General features: G+C 46.3%; 1 protein-coding gene across 10 annotated transcripts in view; it reads left to right on the top strand.

The window, feature by feature from the left end:
* LOC144770575 (carnitine O-palmitoyltransferase 1, liver isoform-like) overlaps nt 1–25,578 on the top strand; it is a 525,217-nt gene that overhangs the window by 381,463 nt on the left and 118,176 nt on the right. The window lies entirely within an intron of this gene.

Here is a 25,578-nt window from a genome sequence, read left to right as displayed (position 1 = left end):
ATGAGTCATTGTACCAGGGATTGGTGTTAGAAATGCGTCGTCCCTTGACCCATCTAGCAGGGATGAAAGTATCTAAACCCTTTCTAATCCAATCGCAAAACGAGTTATAGTTGCCTGCTGCATAGTCTAATCTGTCTCACAATCTGGAGGCTTTTGTCATGTCTGATGTCTATTATCTCTGTGTGCTTTGCAGACAACTTTGTTCTGACTCACATTCTTCAGTGGTAATTTACTTGGTTGTGTTTTCTTAAATGGGTCAGTTTTTTCACTTGAACAGAAAGTAGTAGATTTATTTACACTGCTTTATTCTATTTGTCTCACCCACCTCAGGCTTGATGTCTATTTATGAAGAGATTTTATTAGTATTGTACACTGTAATGTTGTACACTTGGGACATTCTGTGGTTTTATCTCTACTGGCTTTAATTGATTTACATGTTTAATGTGAGTGCACTATACATGTGTGTATACATGGAGTAGTGCATCTCGGGTATGAAGTCGCTCACTGGTGTGGTTTACAGTTTACTATGTAGCACTATTGGTAATGTTTTTGCAGGTCTTTGGGATTTTTGTTTTAAGATTGTCGTGATGCCACAATTTACGCTCCATTACATATGGGTGTCCTGTGTAAGTCGCCCTGCGCTTCAGGTGTTGTTGTGTGTAAGTCGCCCTGCACATCACTGTGTGTACCCTCTATGTGGTCCATATTGTGGTACACGTGTATTTTGGTGTTGGTTCACCCGTGTTGCCTGTTTTTGGCCTCGGGTGTTAGTCGTGGGGTGTGTCCACCCTTTACTACATTATTTTCTAATGTTTTTTTGGGAAGGATGGGGTTATTGCTAGCTTGATATTTATTTATCATTTGCCGATTTTTATTTCTTCCCAAAAGTATGCAATGTTTGCTTCTCTGCGTTTTAATATTGTTTGTGGTTTAATAACTAAATGTCTTGATAATTTTCATAAGGGAGAATGGGGGATAATAATCCACATTTTATATGTCGTATTATGCCCATCTTTTCTTGATTTGCATTGTTCACTCTCTGGTGATGTTTTGCTTTTGTTTGCGTCTCTGAGTTATGAACATTACCGCTTTCTTGTGTATAGTTTTCTTCTTTACAATTGTAAGTTTTGTTTTAATTTTAAAAGGAAAGAGATAATGCTATATCCTAAGTATACATTTATATGTAATCAGCCTACGTCCTCCTAGCTGTTTGGCCAGAGTGAGAGATGGTAATGGAACGTTCGTGTGACTGTGATAAAGGAATGCCTGGGTGCCTGTGTGGATGTGTGGTGACAGTTGGAAATGGCGTTGAGCAGCTAGGCAGACTGCTCCTGGTGGGGCTGGTGTAGGAGATGGTACATGGCTGAACTGAGATTGATACTCGCCTGAGCTGGAACCAATAAAGAAGACTTCGGAACATACAACATGGCTACCAGTGTCTCTAGGTGCAGGGTACAAGTAGCTTTTTGATGTTTCATATGTTTGGAATAGTATTGATAATTCCTACTTACAGGTAAGGTTAGATTTAACTTTACTAGTTTAGAAATGCCACTTTTAGAAAGTGGACATCTCTGCACTTACTGATCCGTGTGCCCGACAGCCTGTCTCCAGTACATGTCTGGGCTGGCCTGGGTGACCGCTACATTTGTGCATTCTCTGTAGACAGCCTCAACACAGGATACTCGACTGCATCTGCATACTGATGGGTGATCCTGGGCAGGAGGGGGGAAAGGTGGTAACACTTAACTTGAATAGTCCAGAGTCACCCCTAAGGCATCCCATCTTAAGCAACACAGTGAGGTGACCTAGCCGTTGCCTGATGTTTTCACTTTTGAATGGCCATGCTCAAGAGTTCTGGTAGCGTAATCTCTGTAAAAGCATCAGTTAAACTTGAGAGGTTTCCGCTGCTACAATTCATGGCCTTAAAAAGTATGTTATTCACCATAGTAAATATTATATTTTTAGTCCTTACAGCCCTACCAAGGAGAAGTCCTCCAGTAAGGCAGTATATGAGAGCAGGTCCCAAATCTCCGAAGAGCTTTGAAAGCTTCACTTCAGGAGTTTGGAAATTGGAAGCTCAGCCTGCTCCTATTTCTCCCCCCTATTACCCATCTATGCTACTGCACTGCATTTCTTTTTCCCCACTGTGACTGGTGCTGTTTCATAGGCAGCGATGAAAGACATGAAGGAAAGGATGATGGCTCATATTCCTTGAATGTCTTAAGAGATAAGTATCCTATAGTTTCTATAATGATTAATAGTTAGCAACGCTTCCTCCTTCCTTTTGTCCTATGCTTGGGAATGTTGCGAATCTGTACCATTTACAGAGAAGTAAAAGACTCGGTCTCCTTTTAGTTGAACAAAATATATCCTTTAGCATGACTTGACTAAACTGGGTACTTGTCTGGGCCAACAGCTAAGTAATATTTGTTAGTAAAGATGAGCTGGCTACTTTACTAATAATATTGGTTCATGCCTGGAGATTGAATATTCTGGAGGATGCAAAATTATCCAACAAGTTAGACCTATTAAGTCTGTTTGTGTGGAGAGTCTGCAAAAGTCTGAGTAGTTATGAGCTTTCTAAAATCATATATTAAAGTAAACAATGTAAGGCTTGGTTAACATCCAGGGTGTGCAGTATCATTTCTCCTTTGGAATTAGTCTGTAAAAAAATGTGAATAAATAGATGTTCTGGTATAGATGAAATTCAAAGTCAATTTCAAATGAAATGAGTAATTTGGACTTTTATGAAGATCGTTTGATAAACATTAGCTGGCAAGTCCTAAAGCTTGCTTATTGTACAAGCTGATATTAGTACCAGACATCCATTTTCCAAGTTTTTTGTCTGTCCTTTTTAGCTATACTCTTGTGGTATGTAGCTTAGTGCATGTAGGACTGTTAAATGCCCATGTATAATTTTCATATCAGTGGGAACAATCTTGCCAAGACTAGAAAATTAATGGTTCCATTAAAACTTGTTGATGGCTTGATATGGTTATCCAAAGCCTAGTAGCAGAAGTGTGGCCACATATGTTTTTTTCAGTATCTATACACTTAAGATTAAGGTTCTAAGGACTCCCAGCCACCTATTGTGAGGCATGATGATGGCTTGTTATAAGAGGGGCACCCTGGGAGGAGGAAACCAGCCTATCACAAAGAAAGGGGACTAGGGGCGCTTGTAGGGCCAGCATGTATACCCCTCAAAAATATAAATGATCACAAAACAAGTATGCAGTTCCCTTAGAAAAATGGGAAAGAAAGGAGAAATTGAGCTCCTTTGCGGTGCCTGTCGGGCATTGCAGCGCCGGCCCAACTAGGAACAGCGCCTTATGATGAAGCATGACACCAATTTGGGTGTGTGAGGGTTTGAGTTCCAAAAAGAAACTAACCCCTTGGCTGTCAACTTGGACATTGACCGACCACTCAATTTCTCCCTTACTTCTGATTTTTCTATAGGAACTGCATACTTGTTTTGATATAAAAGGAAGAAACCAGTGCCCGAGTCATGCCTCCAATCTGTGAAAAATAGACTTGGCTCAGCCTAAATGTGGTGATTAGAATTATTTAGCATGGGATTCTCCTGCACAGCTTCTTTATGTATCATTGACTCAGTATAAGATGTGGGAAGCAGCGCAGAAACGTTCCTTTATGAACCAGAAAAACGGTATCCCTTAAGGCAGTGTTTCCCAAACTATGGGGCATTAGCCGATATCTGGTGGGTTGTGAAAGTGCAAGTAATAAATAAAGATGCCTTTATATTCTGTATTTATCTTGTCACATTTGCTGCTCTTCAATGACAAAAGTTAAATATCTGGCTATGCTTTCCGAGAAATTGCTGCTTACGTTTATTTAACATGGGGATTGTTGTTGTTTTTTTACAAATCTTTTTTTATTGAGAAGAAATCAACATAAAACTATACACATAAAACAGGTGCAGTGAAGAGCAGTTGTCAAGATGTTCAAAAACGATCCACGTAAAATGATAGTTAAATACAATTAGCATAATGGGTCAGTAACGCAATCAGAAGAATCATGGTACCATTTATCTATTAAAACCTTACAGCGTCTCATTATCAACAACGAATAGGGCCCCATATTTTCATCCATTTGCCTGGGCATCCCCTGCTTTCATAAACCACCCTCCCCGCCTGCATACACCAGTCCATGTCGGACTCCCAGTCAGTATATCTAAACGCAACTCCTCCCTTCCATGTTCTGGCGATATTGTGTTTTGCCACAATGCAGCCCAACGAGACTCACATTTGTTCAGTTCTGGACAAATCGGTAGCTTCCCGGATGTACAATAGACAAAGCTGAGAGGAAGCCTCAATAGGTTTATGACGTATCTGGGACATGGTGAGCACAATCTTGTACTGCGGAAGGATAGGACATTCCCACCACTGGTGTAAAAAGGTAGCAGTGGAAACACACAGCCACGAGGGCAGACCGGGGAGCCAAGAAGCCCCATCTTAACAAGGGCTGTACTAGTGTAGTAGGCTCTGTGGAGTATTTTCAGCTGTCTGGGTTTGAACCGGGAACAGATAGCCACCTTCCGGGGCGAGGCCAGGGCCTCCCTCCAATCCTCATTGGTCATGTCCCCTACATCATCAACCCATTTTGTACTTATTTTATCATGAGTCTCCGGTGAATTATTGAGGATTTTACAATAGGTCAGTGAGATGGCTTTTTCTGTGAGGTAATCATCCAGAAGCCTGTCCTCCAAAGGCGACGAGACAGGTGGGTCAGAACCCTTGGGAATTGCTTTATATAATGCACTTCTTGCCTGAAGATATCTAAAGGTTTCCCCCTCATGCAGTTGGTACCGTGTCTGCAGTTTGCCAAACGGGACAACCCCGTCCTTCGCCCACACGTCCCCAACCTTCAAGAGACCAATCAGATCCTATTTGTCAAATCCCGGCTGCCTTGCGAGCATACCTAATTGACAGGACTCTAGCAGTGGAGTAACCCGTGTAATCTTGCCCTTCCAGCCCAAAGCAGCAGTTGCAGTGTGCCAGATGGAAACCATGGTAGAAGGCGAGGTATATTTAGGTGTGTATCTTGTCCCTCCATAAAGTGCCCTCAAGTAGTTGCCTTCAACCATATTGTGCCTGCCCATTCTATATGCTGGGTCTGTAATAGGTCTGTGCATCCAATGTTTAAGGACCACCAGCTGTGAGGCTCAGTAGTATGCTCTAATGGCTGGCAAAGCGATGCCCCCGTCATACCAGCTTTTTATGAGCTTGGCGAGAGCGATTCGGAGCATGCCGTTGTTCCAAAGCAGAGTGCGTACTTCAGAGTCACCTGACTGAAAGTATGGAGGTGGGACTAAATATGGCATATTCTGCAAGGCGTAGAGGAAACTGGGAAGTGCCATCATTTTATAAAGGGCAGCTCTACCTGGTAGCGTAAGACGTAATGTTTTCTAATGCTGCACATCTGCTTGGAGGCGATATAAAGGAGGTAAGAGATTACTTTGGTGGAAGAACCCTGCATCTCTCGTGATATATTTGCCAAGATATCAGAAACCGTCTGTGACCATATTGGCGCCGCAACCCGTGGGAAGGATTGGGGGTTCCTCACTTAAAACGTAGACCAATGATTTATTCCAGTTAATGGTATAACCGTAGTATTTTTGGAAGAGGGCAAAAATACGTAATATCCTATGAATCGTCGGCATAGAGGGAGATTCTAGCCGACCACTCTGTTGACCAATTAAGTCCCCGAATAAGGGGATCACCCCTAATCAATAGAGCCAGAGGCTCCAGAGCCAAAGCAAACAACAATGGTGACAGGGGACAACCCTGCCTCGTACCCTTTCCCTACTCGGAGATTGACGACCTGCCACCGTAATCCGTACCAGGGGTTTTGAATAAAGTAGACGCACCCAGAATAAAAACCAACCACCAAATCTGTATCTCTCGAGTGAGGCAAACAGAAGGGCCATTCTATCATATCGAAAGCCATCTTGGCGTTTAAGGACATAATCACTGAATCCTCTTGTTTGGTAGAGGCCCTGCCCAGTACCCTGAGATTGAGCGCGGTGTTCCTAGCAGGCATAAAGCCGGACTGGTCCGGGTGTATCAGTTTGTGGAGATATGGCGAGAGGCGGAGGGCCAAAATCTTGGCTAATATTTTAACCTCGGAATCAAGGAGAGCGATAGGTCTGTATGAACAGCATTGCTCTGGGGGGGTTCCCCTTTTTGTGTATGACGGCAATATTTGCCCAACTCTGCATTTCAGGCAGAATCCCCTAGACTCTCGTCATACATTTGCATTAGAAACGGAGCAATCACAGAGGAGACAGTTTTGTAAAGTTCAATTAGGAGGCCACTGGGGCCCATGGCTTTTCCAGATTGTAGTGCGCTGATCGCCTTAGATACCTCATTAGGAGACAAGGCGACTTCAAGCTCTGTTACATCCTGGGGAATCTAACACTGGCAGGGGCAGAGTGGAGAGTAATTTGGCTTCCGCTTCCTGGGTGGATGCGGATGGCGGGATATAATCCCAGTTAAAATGGTTAGGGAATGCGTCCGCAATCTCGACTCAATCATGTTGCCGCACTCCGTTCGGATCTACAATTTCAGTCTCCCACCTATTGGCAAACTCTGGTCTATCAAGCCATGCCAACAGCTTACTGGCTTTGTCACCGATGTCATACACACAGTGTTGAGTGGCCCGGTATTTGGTCTTGGCTGTATCATCTGCGATGTCTCTATATTCTTTTTGTTTTACAGCTTGTTTATGTGTGGCATCTGATGATGCAGATGCCACCAATTTGTTTTCAAGAAGGGCCACCTCCCTCTCTATTTCTTCCAGATGTTTAAATGTTTCTTTCTTGTGGCCCGTTACTGCCGCCACCCCACAACACAGTCTTATATGCCTCCAATAGCGTTACATTTGACTCAACAGAGCCATAATCTTCCTCAAAATCGTTTTTGGTGGCCTCCATCAGCTTGTTCCGTATTGCTGGTACATTAAGGTACCAAGGGTTGAGAACCACTTTGTGGCGAGTATGGGGTAGCATGCCACCGTAGTGACTCATAATGGGAGAGTGATCAGAGATACCTCTGGGAAAGAAGGAGATCTCGCTGAACATGGGAAGTTGGAGGCTTTGCAGAAGAGATAATCTATACGGGACATACTCACATGAACCCCGGAGTGGAAGGTGTACTGTCTGGTGGTAGGGGTAGCGTACTCGCCCAACATCTATCAGTCCCGTGGCCCCCAGAAAATCTGCCAATAGCTTCCCCAGAGGTTCCCCTGGCCGAGGTGGCAAGCGGTGAAGATTGCCGTTTAAGGCAGCATTACAGTCTAGGTTATTCAAAGTAGCGGATTGTAGTTTGGGAGATAAATATAAGGAGGTCACATTGAGGGACCTACCCTCCCTTTGTCCAGCAAAGCGACCAAAAGGGTCGTGAGTGATTTTATGGACCTGAAATGGGAGGGAACTGCATGCCAGGATGCCCTCCCCCCTGGATCCCCGAGCGTAACCCGTATGAGCTATAAGATTATAACCCCATTTTAAGTGCACAATTGGAGGTATCTTGGATATGTGTTTCTTGAAGTAGCACTAGGTCAGGGGTTTGACGTTTTAGATATTGTTATACTATTCCCCTCTTAATTCGGTCTCACAGTCCATTCACGTTCAGTGAGAGTAATTTGAGGCGACCCAGTGATGGAGTAGTATTATGGTCGACACTCATCTGTACATATAACTGGGGGCCCTGCTTCCCACAGGAGCAAGAATAAATATCAATACAATCCTTTATTGCAAGACACAAATGTGGATACATTACAATTTCGACCATGGAAACATTTGTAAATCGACTTATTGCGACCCAAGTGACATAAGCTATTGGACTGCACAAAAAACACAATAAAAAACTACAATAAACCCCAATAAAACTCCCTGGAGCCCTTCCCCACCCTGCCTCCCTGCAACGAGGATTTAAAACTGCCCACCCCCAATTTTGCAGCGCGTCTGTGTACCCCAAGACAAATAAACTGTGTTAAGGGGAACGCTACACAGCCAAAACTACCCTAGATTGTAGTCTAAATCCCCCATAAAAGCAGTTGTGTGCCCAAGATATCGCACATTAGACCTCCTGTGCTATGACTGGGGTGATACATACCCAGCCACAGTATTCTATCCTACTCCAAGTGATGACCAACCATGACTGGACCAAAACCGTAATAACCGTTGGTTGCGACCCCCAAATATTAAATGCACAGAAAGAGTGGAAGTTAAAAACAACTTTTTCGCCAAATATACTCACCCTTGCCCCAGTGGGCTAATAGCTGATCTTAGTTCCTGTGAGGTGTCCGGGGCCGCGTCTTGTTTGCGGAGGGTAGGACGGGCCATCACCACGGATTGCGGTCAGCCATAAGTCAGACATTCCCATCTTGATCAGTCCTCTCCAGTTGACCCTCAGGTGTCTGCATGCGATTAGGGGAAAAGTGTCTCTGTGAGCCAGAGGATCACTGTTCGACCTGGGGTTACCAGTCCACATAGGGTAGCCTGGCGCAGAGTAGGTAAGGCTAAACTCAGAGACAAATTGTGTATAGCTTGCATCACACCATGGACAGTAACTCAGCGCACAACCACCAGAAAAAGAATGACTCTACACCAGGTTGGAAAAATACGGATTGCTTTATAAAAGTTTCTCAAGTTGTCCTCTTTTGTCAGTCAACACTAAGCACATCCACATTCGATTATCTGCATCAATAATCATACGACAGTACATTTAGTATTAGCACTTGGTTTCCTTGGGGAGTATGAATTCAGTAATTTTCGTAATGTGGGATCTTTTAGACAATACTCTTTGTGTTTCAAATCAATCTGAACAGGAAAAACATACTACTTCACTATAAGGAAGCAAATTTGCACATTACCACCGTCTGGAGTCCATCTATGAATCTCTGTTCTAATAACATTAGTTTATGCCAAGACACAGCAGTAGACAGTAAAATTCACTTCTAGTAAAATAAGAACAGGCATCAATTTTCATCTCAACATGCAGTAGAACTGGACATACGAATTGTTCTAGCTTTTGATTTAACTTTAAAGATACGCTAGCAGTAGTTCTAGGACTGGTAAGTCTCAATGAAGTGATCCTGTCACTCGAGTTCCCTTGGCTACACAACCATGTTTACCTCAGATTCCAGAGTTCAGTCCACCCACTAGGCCCTAAATCGTTCTCTCTGGACTTATGTCCCACACCAGCCCCCAGACCCCAGTTAACTTGTGGCCTTAGAACTATTCGTTTTTGTGTCGGTCGATTCAGGCAGTTGGAATTTACTGTGCCACACCTACAGCTTTGAGATGTAGCGTCAAATCCCTCGCAGGCACGGCCGTCTCACACAGTGGGCCTGCGCGGGGGAAAGTACGCTCTGGTGATGATACAGCCGCCTATGTTCGGGCCCGACCGAACGTCAAGGCCTCCACTTTGCCACCCTGAGTGCCGCGCTTCACTGGGCCTGTGCGGGGAATCAGCGGCCGCACTGCCGCGCCGTCAGGCTCCTCCTCAGACCTGCGTGGTACCAGGGACACTTCTGCGTTGTTCCACCCCCTCAGCTTTGCCGTCAGGCTCCTCCTCAGACCTGCGCGGTACCAGGGACACTCCTCCGTTGTTCCGCCCCCTCAGCTTTGCCGAGCCCTCCTCCTCGACTGCGCTGCAGTCGGATGCCTCAGCCACCGGCCACACTACCGGCGCGCCTCCAATCCCGACACTGTGAGTCGGCCACTTCCCCCACTACAGCGGGCCCTCGCTCCACCTGCGCCCGAAAGGAGAGAAGAAGGGGCGACCTCGGTGCAGCACTTCTGCTCACAGGTAGGAGGGGTCAGGCCCGGGCAGGTGCAAGTTCATGAGGGGACCCGGAGTAAAGGAGGTCGGTCTCTCACCGTCTCCCCAAGAGGTAATTTAACTAATCGGTCCGCTTGATATGAGCCCCAGCAGTCCCTGGTGTCCACGAGGACTCTCAGTCAAAGTTTTAAAGAAGGAAGGTTCAGGTGAGGCCAGATCTATGGTTAGAAGGGGGGGGGGAACGAAATAAGGGAGCAACCCTCCAGAGTAGTCAACCCTCACAAGGTTCTAGTCCCCCCTGACACCACAGCCTGCACTCCCACCAACTCCTTGCTGAACAAAATGGCCGCTAAGGTTCTGGCCTTGTATACCCTAGGTCCAGTTCACCAGAATGGGCCAGAAGGTTCTAGATTCCTCCCATTGTATTCCTATGGCTCAGGTCCCTGAGGTAAAAAAATGTGGCAGTTACCAGCCACCATTTTGTGTCTCTCTTATACACTACTTCTGAGACGTGCGACAAGGCCTCAAAAAGTTATGGAATAAGATAGCACCTAAACCCAAGAACAACACCAAAAAGTCAAGTGGACATAAAAATGAAAGGAGTTGGAAGGCAAAAAGGGGACAAAAATAAATAAATAATAGGAGGGACCACCCAAAGGGCTGACAGGTCTAACACGCGTCCCCCCCCCGCCCCCAGCTCCAACCCCTTGGGAGTTCTCATCACTAAGGCGGAAATACCTGGAGAGACCGTCTGCATTGGCGTGGTCTACTCCAGGCCGATGTTCCATCCGGAAGTCCATTCCCTGTAGGGAGATAGACCATCTCAACAGCTTGGGATTCTCCCCCTTCATTTGCATCAGCCAACGAAGGGGGCGGTGGTCAGTCTGAACCAGGAAGTGCGAGCCAAACAAGTATGGTCGCAACTTCTTCAGAGCCCATACCACCACAAAGGCTTCCCGCTCAATTGCACTCCACCTCTGTTCCCGGGGAAGCAGTCTCCTGGACAAGAAGACAACAGGTTGATCCAGACCCTCTTCATTGAGTTGCGATAACACTGCCCCAATGCCATGCTCTGATGCGTCTGTCTGGACAATGAATTCCTTGGAAAAATCAGGTGCTCTTAGGACTGGAGCCTCACACCTTGCTTGTTTCAACTTTTCAAAGGCTTGCTGACAAGCCTCTGTCCAAACTACCTGTCGGGGTTGCTTCTTGGATGTAAGCTCAGTTAGGGGTGCCACAATAGTGCCATACCCCTTCACAAAGCGACGGTAATATCCTGTGAGGCCCAGGAAGGCTCGGACCTCGGTCTGGGTCTTGGGGGGCTCCCAGGCCATGATAGCCTCAATCTTCGCCTGGAGGGGCTGCACCGTTCCCCTGCCCACCAAGTGGCCTAGGTACACAACCGACCCCTGCCCGATCTGACATTTACTGGCCTTGATTGTCAAGCCAGCCTGTTTCAGGGCCTGGAGAACAGCTAGTAGGTGACCCAAATGGTCCTCCCAACTGCTGCTGAAGACGGCAATGTCATCCAGTTAAGCAGCGGAGAAGGCCTCCATCCCTGAGAGGACCTGGTTCACCAGCCGCTGAAAGGTGGCAGGGGCGTTCTTGAGCCCAAAGGGCATTACGCAGAACTGGTAGTGGCCCTCAGGCGTGGAGAAGGCTGACCTTTCCTTTGCTCCATTTGCAAGGGAGATCTGCCAGTACCCTGAAGTGAGGTCAAAGGTACTCAAGGATTGGGCAGCTCACAGCCGGTCAATAAGTCCATCCGCCCTAGGGATCGGATGAGCATCAGTCTTGGTCACTGAATTCAGTCCCCGGTAATCCACACAGAACCTTAGTTCTTGAGTGGTGCCCGGTGGGGCAGCTTTTGGTACCAGAACCACCGGACTGGACCAGGGGCTACTCGAAGGTTCAATTACTCCCAGCTCCAGCATCTTAGTGACTTCACTGTGGATGCTGGCCTTCACCTTATCTGACAGCCGGTAGGTCTTAGACTTCACTGGTGGGCTGTCTCCTGTGTCCACATCATGGGTACACAGGTGGGTCCTTCCCGGGATAAGGGAGAACAGCGAGGAGTACTGCTCCAGGACCTGGCGGCAGTCCTCACGCTGTTCAGGAGTTAGGGATGGGGAGAGAATCACTCCCTCCACCGACCCATCCTTTTCCTGAGACGAAAATAGATCAGGGAGAGGTTCACTTTCCTCTTCCTCTGCTCCATCAGTCACCATCATCAAGATGACCTCGGGCCTCTCATGGTGGGGTTTGAGGCGATTAGCATGGAGCACCCGCAGGGGCTGCTGGGGGGTCTTACCCTTCTTCTCCATCACCTCAAAGGGGCCTAACCAGCGATCCTGGAGGGCACTAAGCTTTCCAGGTTCTATTACCCACACTTTCTGGCCAGGCTCCAACTCCACAGGGTGAGCATTGTGGTCATACCACTCCTTCATCACTGCTTGGCTGGCTTCCAAGTTGTCAGAAGCTTGTTTCCACAACTTAGCCATTTGGCTCCGGAAGGCCAGCATATAGCTCACCACATCCTGGGGAAGCTTCCTGGGAGTCTTTTCCCATCCGTCTTTCACCAGGCTATGAGGTCCACGCACAGGGTGCCCATACAGAAGCTCAAAGGGGCTGAAGCCCACTCTCTTCTGTGGTACTTCCCTGTAGGAAAACAACAGACAGGGTAGGAGGACGTCCCATTTCCTCCGCAGGCTTTCAGGCAGACTTCTGATCATGCCTTTCAAGGTTTTGTTGAACTTTCCACTAGACCATTGGTCTGTGGGTGGTAAGGAGTGGTGAACCGGTAGGTAACCCCACACTCCTTCCACATAGCCCGCATGTAAGCTGACATGAAGTTGGTTCCCCTGTCGGACACAACTTCCTTGGGGAAACCCACCCGGGTAAAGAGCCCCATCAGGGCCCTCGACACTGCAGGTGCAGTAATGGTCCTCAGAGGAATGGCCTCTGGGTACCGTGTGGCGTGATCCACCAGAATCAGGATAAACCTGTGACCAGCTGAAGTTGGTGGATCCAATGGCCCAACAATGTCGATGCCCACCCTTTCAAAGGGGGTGCTAACGACAGGAAGTGGTTCCAGGGGAGCTTTCAGCTTCACCCCTGTTTTCCCACTGGCTTGGCAAGACACACATGTCCGGCAGTAAGTGTCGGACGCCACCTTCATCTGAGGCCAATAAAAGTGGGGGACAAGCCAGGCGATGGTCTTGTCCTGACCTAAGTGTCCTGCCAAGGGTATCTCATGAGCCAGTTCTAAAAGAGAGGCTCGGTAACGTTGAGGGACAACCAAGGCCCGTGACGAACCGTGCACTGGTGCCTTTGGCTCACTGTAGAGGAGACCATCCTCCCAGTAAATATGGTAGTTCCCCGTAATGTTACCTGCTGCCTGGGCTTCGGCCTGTTGCCTCAGTCCCTCAAGGGTAGGGCACTCCTTCTGGCCCTTACCAAACTCCTCCCTGGTAGGCCCTCCTTCCACATGCCACTCGGCAGGGATAGGTAGGTTCTCCAGGGAGATAACATCCCCCTCCGTGGACTCCTGGTCCACCACTGTAGGTGGCCTATCTGTCTCACGGGGCGTGGATGCCGAGGCAGGGTTCTCCTGTCCCCGCATCTTTTCCTTTCTGGCAGCTGCCTGTGCCTTTGTTCCAGGCTCCAGCCCAAGCGAACTCCCCCTCCGGGTATTCGCGGACCTTGTGCTAGCACAGGCCCAGTCAGGTGTACCCAGCATCTCAGAATGAGTCCGGTATTCCACCTCCTTCCAAGCATTGTGCTCCATATCATTCCCCAACAGACAATCAACTGGTACGGCAGGGCTTACGGCAACTCGAAGTGAACCTGCAACCCCTTCCCACTCAAATGGAACCTCGGCCACTGGGTAGTGGCCCATTCTGCCGTCGGCCATCGCGGCGGGGTGGAGTACATGTGGAATCACCTGCTCTGGAGACACCAGATGACTTCTTACCATAGTCATACTGGCTCCTGTATCTCCCAGAGCTTCCCCTCTTTGGCCATTGACGGTGACCCACTGCCCATACTTAGTAGTATTTGAGAAAAAACAACACTGGGTGTGGGCTCCCCACAGTAAGGCCAAGCCTCAATATCACTAAACAATTAAACAAAGAGCCAATACTGCAAAAAAAAATTTACAACGAGAAACTAGATCGCTACGCACTGAGAATTAAACTAAGCGCGAGTGGGGACAGTTTTATCAGAATAAATCACATTTATTTTTTATCAAAGTTTGTAGTTATTCGTTGGTTCAAAGTTCACCATGAAATTCAAAACAATAATAATACGGACAATACAAAATACAATTTTCATAAAAATGACATCATCACATAAATAGTACAAATTAGTGAAAGGACAACATTCATACGTGATTGATCAATATTCTCATTCCAAACTAACTCTTTCACACATACCAGGCACACACAAGACAATATTTACAATCTAGAATGTTACAAATTGAATTAATACAACAAAAACACCAAAGACACTCTTTCAATATAATTTGAGTAATTGGTAGAGTCGTAGCAAGCTGTTTCAAGAATTGCGCTCTTAAGGTGAAGGAAAACGGTCTACGCGTTTCGAACCATTATTCAATTGGGGGGTTCTCATCAGGACCTCAACACTTTGGTATGAGTACACACTAATGTGAAACAAGCCGGGCGATGACAATGTATTTTATATCAATATCGTGTTTTCTGAATTTGGTAGACTCAAGTGTTCGGCAAAGGAATGTTCAAAGAAGGGCGGTCTGGAATTAATCAGGGACCTTACGCCTGCTGGTGTGGTGTATCAGAGTAGAGTACTGCAGGCATACAGAGCGGACTCTACTCTGATACACCACGCCAACACTAAGCACATCCACATTCGATTACCTGCATCAATAATCATACGACAGTACATTTAGTATTAGCACTGGGTTTCCTTGGGGAGTATGAATTAGGTAATTTTCTTAATGTGGGATCTTTTAGACAATACTCTTTGTGTTTCAAATCAATCTGAACAGGAAAAACATACTACTTCACTATAAGGAAGCAAATTTGCACATTACCACAGTCTGGAGTCCATCTATGAATCTCTGTTCTAATAACATTAGTTTATGCCAAGACACAGCAGTAGACAGTAAAATTCACTCCTAGTAAAATAAGAACAGGCATCAATTTTCATCCAAACATGCAGTAGAACTGGACATACGAATTGTTCTAGCTTTTGATTTAACTTTAAAGATACGCTAGCAGTAGTTCTAGGACTGGTAAGTCTCAATGAAGTGATCCTGTCACTCGAGTTCCCTTGGCTACACGACCGTGTTTACCTCAGATTCCAGAGTTCAGTCCACCCACTAGGCCCTAAATCATTCTCTCTGGACTTATGTCCCACACCAGCCCCCAGACCCCAGCTTACTTGTGGCCTTAGAACTATTCGTTTTTGTGTCCGTCGATTCAGGCAGTTGAAATTTACTGTGCCACACCTACAGCTTTGAGATGTAGCGTCAAATCCCTCGCAGGCACGGCCGTCTCACACAGTGGGCCTGCACGGGGACAGTACACTCTGGAGATGATGCAGCCGCCTATGTTCGGGCCCGACCGAACGTCAAGGCCTCCACTTTGCCACCCTGAGTGCCGCGCTTCACTGGGCCTGCGCGGGGTATCAGCGGCCGCACTGCCGCGCCGTCAGGCTCCTCCTCAGACCTGCGCGGTACCAGGGACACTTCTCCGTTGTTCCGCCCCCTCAGCTTTGCCGAGCCCTCCTCCTCGACTGCGCTGCAGTCGGACGTCTCAGCCACCGGCCACACTACCGGCGCGCCTCCAATCCCGACACTGTGAGTCGGCCACTTCCCCCACTTCAGCGAGCCCTCGCTCCACCTGCCCCCGAAAGGAGAGAAGAAGGGGCGACCTCGGTGCAGCACTTCTGCTCACAGGTAGGAGGGGTCAGGCCCGGGCAGGTGCAAGTTCGTGAGGGGACCCAGAGGGAGTAAAGGAGGTCGGTCTCTCACCGTCTCCCCCAGAGGTTGCCAAAATCTCCGTCAGCTCTTCCTCTCGATGGGGTAATTTAACTAATCAGTCCGCTTGATATGAGCCCCAGCAGTCCCTGGTGTCCACCAGTGGAAGGGTCAGTCCTTTTTCTTGCCTACGAGGACTCTCAGTCAAAGTTTTAAAGAAGGAAGGTTCAGGTGAGGCCAGATCTATGGTGAGAAGGGTGGGGGGGGAGTACCGAAATAAGGGAGCAACCCTCCAGAGTAGTCAACCCTCACAAGGTTCTATTCCCCCCTGACACCACAGCCTGCACTCCCACCAACTCCTTGCTGAACAAAATGGCCGCTAAGGTTCTGGCCTTATATACCCTAGGCCCAGTTCACCAGAATGGGCCAGAAGGTTCTAGATTCCTCCCATTGTATTCCTATGGCTCAGGTCCCTGAGGTGAAAAAATGTGGCAGTTACCAGCCACCATTTTGTGTCTCTTTTATACACTACTTCTGAGACGTGCGACAAGGCCTCAAAACGTTATGGAATAAGATAGCACCTAACCCCAAGAACAACACCAAAAAGTCAAGTGGACATAAAAATGAAAGGAGTTGAAAGGCAAAAAGGGGACAAAAATAAATAAATAATAGGAGGGACCACCCAAAGGGCTGACAGGTCTAACAATCACAAACTTTCCAACCAGTCCAAGGTGTCTTCCGGTGTCTGAAAAAACAACAACTTTCCATCTGCGTGCACTCGCAGTTTTGCTGGAAAAAACATTGCGTATTTCAGATTGTAAGCTCCGAGCACGTGCCTGACTTCCAGAAAGGACCTTGTATGTTAAGTCCGGAAAAAAGGTTATGATTGAGTTTTCAAACTTCAGCGGCGGGGCGGCCCTTGCCGCTTGGAGGATAATGTCTCTTTCACGTAAATTAGAAATTCTTGCCAGTATGGGATGCGGCGGTGCTCCCGGCTTCGGGGGCACCCTATAGGCACGCTCCATAGAATAGTATCAAAATCAGGTCTTCGACAAAGAGATCTGTGGCTTGCCCCTTTGTTTTCTCTGGAATCCCCAACATACGCACATTGTTTCTGCGAGCACGTCCTTCCTAATCCTCCAATTTAGCTGCAAGGTTCAATGTCTGGACCTGTAGTCGCTTGACTGTAGTTTTGAGCAGTTTTGTAGAGTGTTGAAGGGTTGAAACTGAATCCTCGGTCACCTTGACGCTTTCACCTAAATTTCGCAGATCAGCATCTATAAGAGTAACTTCCTTGGACACCGTGTTAATCTTGTGCTCCAGTGCAGTACGAACCCCCCGAAGGGCCTCCATCACATCCACCAGTGTCTGGGCCCCATCGTCGGCCGGCCGCTTAGTTTCGGAGTCGTCCTGTCTCTCCTCGACAGTGTCTGACTTGGAGTGGGCGAATTTCGCTAGCTTCAACACGTGGGATTGCCTGGAGCCCTTTGCGGTAGCCATGGGGGCAAGCTTTAATATAGGTTGAGGAGCCCAAGCCAAAGGAGCAGTGCAGTCCTAGAGAACAGAGTCTGCCAGTAGCGTGGCCGGATAGTAGTGGTAGTGAGCCTCCACAAGGTACCCACAGTACATAAATCCCTCCGTGGTCCCAGCAATCAGCAGTTGTGGTTGAGTCAGGAGATCTGTAAACGCGCTTCTCAGCTGCCACACCTTCCTGGCCACGTCTCCACTTTCCAATGTCCCGGTTAAAGTGTTACTGTCGGGTGCATAGAAAGCTTGTGATCCTCAAGGGAGCCTGAGGGCTGACTGTGTATTTGCTGCCCTATAATGCACCTGGGAAGCGACTGGGGGCACCTGCGTTCTAGTGGGGCCCTGAGTTCTAGGGGGCCCCTGAGTCATGTGCATTCTGAAATGCCTCACTCAGGCTGGCCTGAAACCGCGAGGGAGGGGCGCGGTAAACTGTAAGGGAATGAAACTTCTCCTGGAGGGTAACTCACCTCCCCCAGGTGCTGAGCTCACACCAGTCCACGTGCACTGGGGGGGTGAGGCGGAGCTGCAAATGTGAGGCGGGGCTGCAAACGCGGCACCACTTCACACCTCTGTCACATGGCACCATAAGGAAGGCGGGAGGAGAGCCCCAGGGTGGCCACACGCACCGGAGTCCACACAGTGCATTAGTCCGCTCGCATACGGCTGGAGGCCTCTACCGCAACTCCGAGCAGTCAAAGCAAACACTCGATTGGGAGGCGACAAGGTGTGTGGTCCCAACATGGCATGGCTGTGCCTCAGACCGCAACGCACGGCCTCCGGGCCCGTGTCTGATGTACCGGTCTCGCGTAGCAGAGCGCCGTGCGATGTCACTGCCGGATCGCTCTCCTACTCGCGGTCGGCAACTCCGGGGATGGGACATCGGATTATGGGTCGGGTGACGCATGGGCACCAGGTGCTCCCGGTCTGTAGGTAGAATGGGCAAAACTTGTTTGCTGCCCTGCTGGTTGGCCCTTCGTGGGAATTGGAACCCTGCTTGTGTTGTTGCTGGGGCTGTGTGGACGTTGCAAGCGCCGTGCCGGCTTTACCGGTGTGCCGCTGACCACCTCCCTACCGCTGCGGGACTGCGAGGCGATTGAACCAGCTGCAGCCTCTTCCCGCAGCGGCCACGCCCACTTGCCTGCTGAGGGTTACAAGAGCAGGTTGGGCTCTCCGCGAAGCGTGACGTGCGCAGGACAAAGCACGGGGCTAAGCCCGGGCAAAGGGCGGGCCCTCTGAGGCCCTCAGAGGCCGAGGGAGGCCGGGCAGGGCCTACCCTTTTCCTCTTACAGACTATTATAGTTATTTGCTCTCTGATGGCTCAAAGTCCGGCCCAATTGCAGCTAGAGAAGGCTGGGTGTAGTTTCAGTGGACCTCTCGATAATTACTTTTCAAAGGCTCTCATTGATCAAGACAGAGAGAGTACTTTGGCAGATCGAAGGGCGGAGCGTCGTCGCTCTCTTGAATGCATAAAGAACAAGGTTTCTGCCGGTTCTCCACCCAAAGCCCTTACGCTTACACTCGGATGTACTCTCTCAAATGAAGATCCCTTAGGCTTGGAAAGTTTTCCACTCTTGCTACGTGACTGTACTCCTACACCAGTTGGCCATACAGACCAGCCTGTGAATACTATTCTTCTCCCTAGCTCGTCATTGCCTGATGCTGACTTGTCTATTCGTACTCTGGCCCAGCCTAAACATGTTTTAAACAAACAGAACAAACTTGCGAAGGCTAAGAGTCATGGCCCACCACCTGCAAAAAGAAGACGGAAGGGGGGGGGTACAGCAAAAGCCAAAGATTAGCCATTCGGACTTTGGAAAATCTTCTAAAGTTAACATTATAACTGCTAAGTACCCTGTTGTTCCTCAATCTGACATACCAACTTCGGCTTCCTTGTTACCCTCGGCACCAGTTGTACAACCTATGGATATTATAACTCCAATTGTTATTCCGGATGATTCACCCCATATGGATGTTTCCACTATCGCTTCATTGGATAACATGGAACATTTAATTAGGTCCTTATACTACCTATTATAGAGAGGCTGAGGAGGGTGGATAAAAAGCTTGAAGCGTTAGAGGCTGCAGTTAGCAGCAATCAGGGACCGTCTATGGTAGTGGTGAGTGGGGGTCCAGTACCTCCAGCAGTGGTGCCGACGTGTATTTCTGGCGCCTTAAAAGGTTCTGATCAATCAATTAAACCAACAAACTCTAAGCTGCAGAAGGTTCCCTCACATAAACTGAACATAAGTTCAGTCCCAACAACAGTAAATGTCGTGGCGAGTGGACCTACAAAATCTCACGTGGGGACCTCACAACAGCCTATAAGGGGTTACAACGGCAATAACAGGCCTTCGCCTCGTAGAATTCCTCAAGCTGAATTGCCGCCCGAAGCCGCCCCGTATGTGGTTGTTCTTACGGGGGTTCCTAGTTTACCAACAAATAAGAGGGAGGGTTATTTCCAGCTTAAAAACAAAATCATGCATTGGTTAGCTCAATTTAGACCGTTAGCACCTAATATCAATGGTGATATTGTGCATGTTAAACGTCTCCCATGGTTGGGTAGTAGGGCCAAGGATATTGATGGTGATTTAGTGGTTATAAACTTTAGAGACCCTTGTGCAGTCACCTATATATTAAATTGGCCTCAGGGTGGTGGTGGCAACTCTATTGCACCACGCCCTTTGACCTACTTTTATCCGAGATCCTTGGTGTTTCCCCCAAACCACATTGGTGCTCAGATACCCAACCAGATTGCCCCCTTGATGTCCCTTAACACTGGGCTCCCACCAGAACTTTCATATTATCATCATGTTGCTCATCCCCTTGGGTGGAATATGGTACCCCCCAGGTCTTCCAGATACCCTAATAGGAGAATGGAACACCTGAGACCGTTTACACCCCTGGAGACAGCAAATAGGTTTGACATCTTCTCTGGTTTGGATAACTGCGATTGAAGATCACAGAAGGACCACTGTACGGTTGGTCATACAAATGTAATCCAAACTGAGAAAACTGATGGTGGCTGTAAACTGAATGGAAATATACAACAGCCAGTGTTGGGGAGCCTAGGATCTGCCACTCTAAGTAATTCAGTAGCTATCACACAGAGAGCTGAGTGGGATCCAATCCTGAAGTCTATTACTATTGTAGATCAAGTGGTTCATGACCTGATGCCAGCCAGGTCCAACCAAGGGGGAGTCGATACTGAAGTAGGAGGTGTCCCGACCTTAAGGCAAGTCACTATAGACCCTATAGACAGTCCAATGCTAGTTAGGGAAAGATCACTTACGCAACACAAAATTACCTTGATATCTTGGAACATCGCTGGTTTGAAAAAAAATCTTTCTGACCCTGATTGGTCTAATTACATAGATGCCAGTGACTTTTGCCTGTTCCAAGAAACCTGGTCCCTCGAAACACCACATAGGGTGGGATACAGGACATTTAATATTGAGGCAGTTCCCTCAGTTAGAGGTAGGCCATCATGGGGGCTCACGGTGTGGGTCAGTGTGTCATTAGAGGTAAAAATTACACAATTAAACACGGACTCAGCAGACATACTAGGACTTGTAGCCAACTTGAAGGATGGTAGGCGCATTGTCGTGTTTAATATATATAACCGTCCATGCGGGCTATCAAATGAATCGGTTATTTTTGATAAACTGGAAAAACTCTTTACAGATTATGTAGATGTGACTAGCAGTGTAATGGTTTGTGGTGATTTTAACTAACTTTGAACCGATTATAGGGTTTGGAGATGTTTTTGCTGACGAGGATAGGGCTAACAACATCCCCTCTTTATCTTCTATGAAGGGTGTGAGCTGTACTACCTTAGCTACCCAGATAATGAGATTGGTATCCGTACATGGTCTGAGGGCCTGTAATGGACGTTTTCTATCAGATTCTCCAAAAGCACTAACTTTTGTTAAAAATGATTCCCAAAGTAGTATTGATTATATTTTGGTATCTTTTGATATCTGGTCCTTCCTATCTGACTTTGTAATTGACCCTAGGTATGAAAGTGACCATCGACCACTGCATTTGACTATAGATCACAGATTAATCCCTAGTACTAGTAGTCCGATGGATTATACTATGTTGGATATCTCAACTACTAATGGCCCTTTGATGAGCAACAATAGGCGTTCCCTTAAATGGGCTAGCCTATTGAGCAATAAAGAGGCATTATCCAGCATTTATTTACTTTTTGCTGATACCTTTGTTAACCATTCGCTTCAACCAGTAGAGGGTAAGGTTTTTATTGACCTACATACCGAATTCTTTAAAGCCTTGGTACCTTTCGTGTAGAAAATGCCAAGCAAAAAACAATTGCAAAAAACTAGCTCTATTGGCATTAAAACCTGGTACAATAAGGAATGTCGGAATTGCAAGGGTTTACTCCTAGAGGCAATCAAGAGCAAAATACCATATGTAATTAGGACCTTAAGGCAAGAATACAAGAGGGTGCAGAAAAAGGCTAGAATTAACTGGGACGAGGAATGCTGGGAGAACATGTTAACAGCTGTTAAAGCAAAGGATAACGTGGGCTTCTGGAAACTAGTTGCTAATGAGAAAATTGGAGAAAGGTCACCGGATGATGTGTTTATTGATGAGCAAACCTGGGTTAACCATTTTACTCATCTGTATGAAGCACCAAGTAGTGAGGTGACTGTTGATGGAAACAGCTCATGGTTGGCCTCACTTGTAAACACTATAGAGTTTAGCCTTGAGGAAACAGAGTTGGCAATAACCGCTGTAAAAAACGGTAAAGCCCCAGGACTAGATAAAATACCGGGGGACTTGTACAAGCATGAGATCAGTGTATGGGCGCCTTATATAAACAAGTTTTTTAATGTATTAGTGGCCGGAGGGACCTTACCAGACAGCTGGCGGGGAGCAGAAATTATTTTAGTTTTTAAGAAGGGAGATAGATATGATCCTTCTAACTATCGTCCCATTTGTCTTTTAGACATTTTACAAAAACTCTTTTCGAGGCATCTTTTAAATCGAACGGATCTATGGATCGATGAGAACGAGATCTTTACAAAGTTCCAAGCAGGTTTTAGACGGAACACAAGCACGATAGACCAAGTATTTAGGTTTTGTTGCATTTGTTGGAAATATGTTTCTTTACTTAAAGGGCATATTTATGTGGCTTTTGTTGACCTTAGGGCAGCTTTTGATTTAGTTTTGCGGTATCGTTTATGGGATTGTTTGTTTGCACTGGGCTTACCATCATGTATACTCCAGCAGATTAGACGATTACACGACAATAACTTTGCAAGAGTACGTTGGGGCCCGAAAGGGGAATTAACAGAACCCATTCCTATCAGACGGGCAGTCCGTCAAGGATGTGTGTTAGCCCCTACACTTTTTTCTCTATTTGTCAACGACATCCCAGAATATTTAGACAAATGCAATAATGATTCCCCAAAACTGAATGGTGTGAGGGTTCCTTCACTCCTATTTGCGGACGATACAATTCTGATTTCGCAAACGCCCATGGGTCTACAAACTCTTCTAAATTCCTTTAAAATGTATTGTGATTCAAAAGGCCTAGAAATAAACACAAAAAAAACCAAATGCATGTGCATAAATTCCCATAAATCATTTAAAGGGCAATTCTTTCTAAATAACCAGAGGCTTGAACTGGTTTCAAACTTCTCGTATTTGGGGGTTTCCTTAGATTCAACAACCTCATGGAAAACGCAAATTGAAAAAAGTAAAACTATTTTCAATCAGAGTACTTTACCCATTATAAAGCGCCATGGGGCAAGTTTAAGCAAGTCCATCTCACAAGCACTAGAAGTTTTTTAATTTAAGGCTCAATCTGGTGCTTTATATGGAGCAGAAATCTGGGGTGTAAAGGCAGGTAACATCTTTACGATTAGTGAAAACACTTTTTATAGAAGGCTTTTGAGATTGCCCAAATGTACACCACTTGTTCCATTATTTATGGACTTAAATATGAAAAGGACAGACCACATTGCATTACTTAGGCCACTTTTGTTCTGGGTCAGACTCTGGAGTACTCTGGATCTTGAAGATTATAGACAAGGAATCTTGGAAGTCAAGAACCTTGATGTTTATTCTACTAACCCTTGGCTTAAGTATGTTAAAAATTGGTTTTATCGGATAGGCCTTGCCCATCTTTGGGATGATCCAACATGCTTGAGACAAAGATGTAAGACTCTGGTCAAGGCAAGATTTTGGTCTTATATAATACACAATTTCCAAAATGGCGATTCATGTGGATCCATTACACGTAGTTTTCTTGACTTCAAGGACTCTCCATTTTTTGAAGACTTTTTAGATGAGATCCAACCACCCCTAGCAAAAAGCCTGTACTTAAAATTTAGATATGGTATACTTAGAACAAAATTTGTACTAGCGAGATGGGATAAGCTTTCAGGGCAATCAAAAAATGTAAATTGCACATGCTGTCAGTTAAACCAGAGAGAGGATGACAGCCATATATTGTTTTTCTGTACAGTCTACGAACTAGCGAGGAGGAAATGGATTAAACCCTTGTGTAAAGCCTTAGGTATACGTTCATACTTGGAAGCATATAGGATTGTTAAGACAGACACTGGACGCCTTACAGTCTTTTGTGTTAGCAGATTCCTATTAAGTGCTAGTTATACCCGTAAAAACTTGGCTCTTGATCTGTAGACATTAAATGGGTGCAAATTGCATATAAGCTAGATTGCCCTGATACTGGCTAGTGGTGGTTTTTGTAAAAATATCTGTTTTACTATGCCTATTTTTTAACTTGGATATTTATTGTATTAGCTGATGAATTGTATATTTTCTGCTTCCCATTGACATGTTGAATTGACTGTATGTGTATCCTCCGTGCCAAATGTATTGTTGTTGCTTATGCATCTTTTATGGCCGAATGAGCCGAAATAAAGATTAAATGAATGAATAAATGAATATATGTAAACGGATGTGGAGGAATTTCAATTCAGCGGCGATCGGAACACAATTCCCGAACGGCCATCATGGGTGTTGGACAGCCACGCCCCCGGGATTGGTTTTAACAAATTCCTCCCACTTTGCAATTAGGGAAAGAAAAATAAAGTTCATTATGTGACAATCTTTGCAGGATACAGGGGGCGTGAAATAAAGGCTGTAAGATGTAAAATCTTTGTAACACACAACAACATGTAAATGCCTGTACACATTCAGCAGTTCAGAAAGACATGAAAACTGAAGCACAATTATTTGTTATCCTGAAGTGTGATGAAACCAGAGAATTTATTAGGATCAAAACAAATCAAGACCCTTTATTTGATGTTGCCGAATGATAATTATTCACTGAAACCAGATTTCAACACATTATCCTTTGAGTGCAATATGGTTTTATCAGTAAAACCTCATGTCTGTGCAAATTAAGTGCCCATTGACCAAGTGCTACTACATAATGCTTTTTTTAAAATTAAAAATCGCCTGCTAAAAGCTAGGTTGGTCGTGAAAATTTGTCATGCTTAAAGTGAGTCATGGTTCTAAAAAGTTTGGGAAGCACAGCCTTAGACAGTAGATGTTTCCTCATCCTTGATAGAAACAAGACTATGCTTTGAACCTTCCTTAATGTTACCCTTCATGCCCTGCAAGTTTGCAGAGATCATTTCCATATCTCTTGTGGGAAAATTCAGAAATGTCTCCCCTGAACACCTCAGCTGGTTCTGTAGAAGTAAACTGATTTTCCTTAAAGTGTTTTAGCATTTCCCAAGAGAACCAGGAGTGTCAGGACAGTATTATACCGCTACAAGCAGAATCAGTATCTCTTTGTGTAGTCTTTCCACGTGCTGCCTCATATCTTGGAGCCTTCCTGATTTGGGAAATAATAGTAGTAGCTCTCTAAGACGTGTTTTCCTATTAAGGCATAACATTGTTTTTGATATTTTTAACATTTGTATACTGTACTATGACCCTGTAGGGTATCTTGGCTCTGAACAATAGATGTTTACGGTTATCCAACTTGCTGATACTCATTTTATCAACCACGAGGGATGAAAAGCTTAGTGGACAGTCCGAGATTCACACCTCTGACTTCGAAGTCCAACACAGATGTACGTCTTGTTCCACTGATCCATAACACCCACCCCCACATCTGGTCTTGAAACCTGGGTCTCATTTGTAACACTCTTCAGGGTCCAAGGTTTTCTGTCAGTCAAAAGTCTCATTTGATTCAGTCCAATGAAATTCTTTTTATAGTGTGATGTTGGACTCCTACATGGGTCAACTGTAAAGATGCAGACTTATAAAGTTTACAACTAGATTACCTTT

Source organism: Lissotriton helveticus, chromosome 7, assembly GCF_964261635.1.
Source record: "Lissotriton helveticus chromosome 7, aLisHel1.1, whole genome shotgun sequence".
NCBI classification, from domain to species: Eukaryota; Metazoa; Chordata; class Amphibia; order Caudata; family Salamandridae; genus Lissotriton; species Lissotriton helveticus.
Note: the sequence above shows the minus strand (reverse complement) of the source record. Positions and strands in the feature narration are given on the sequence as shown.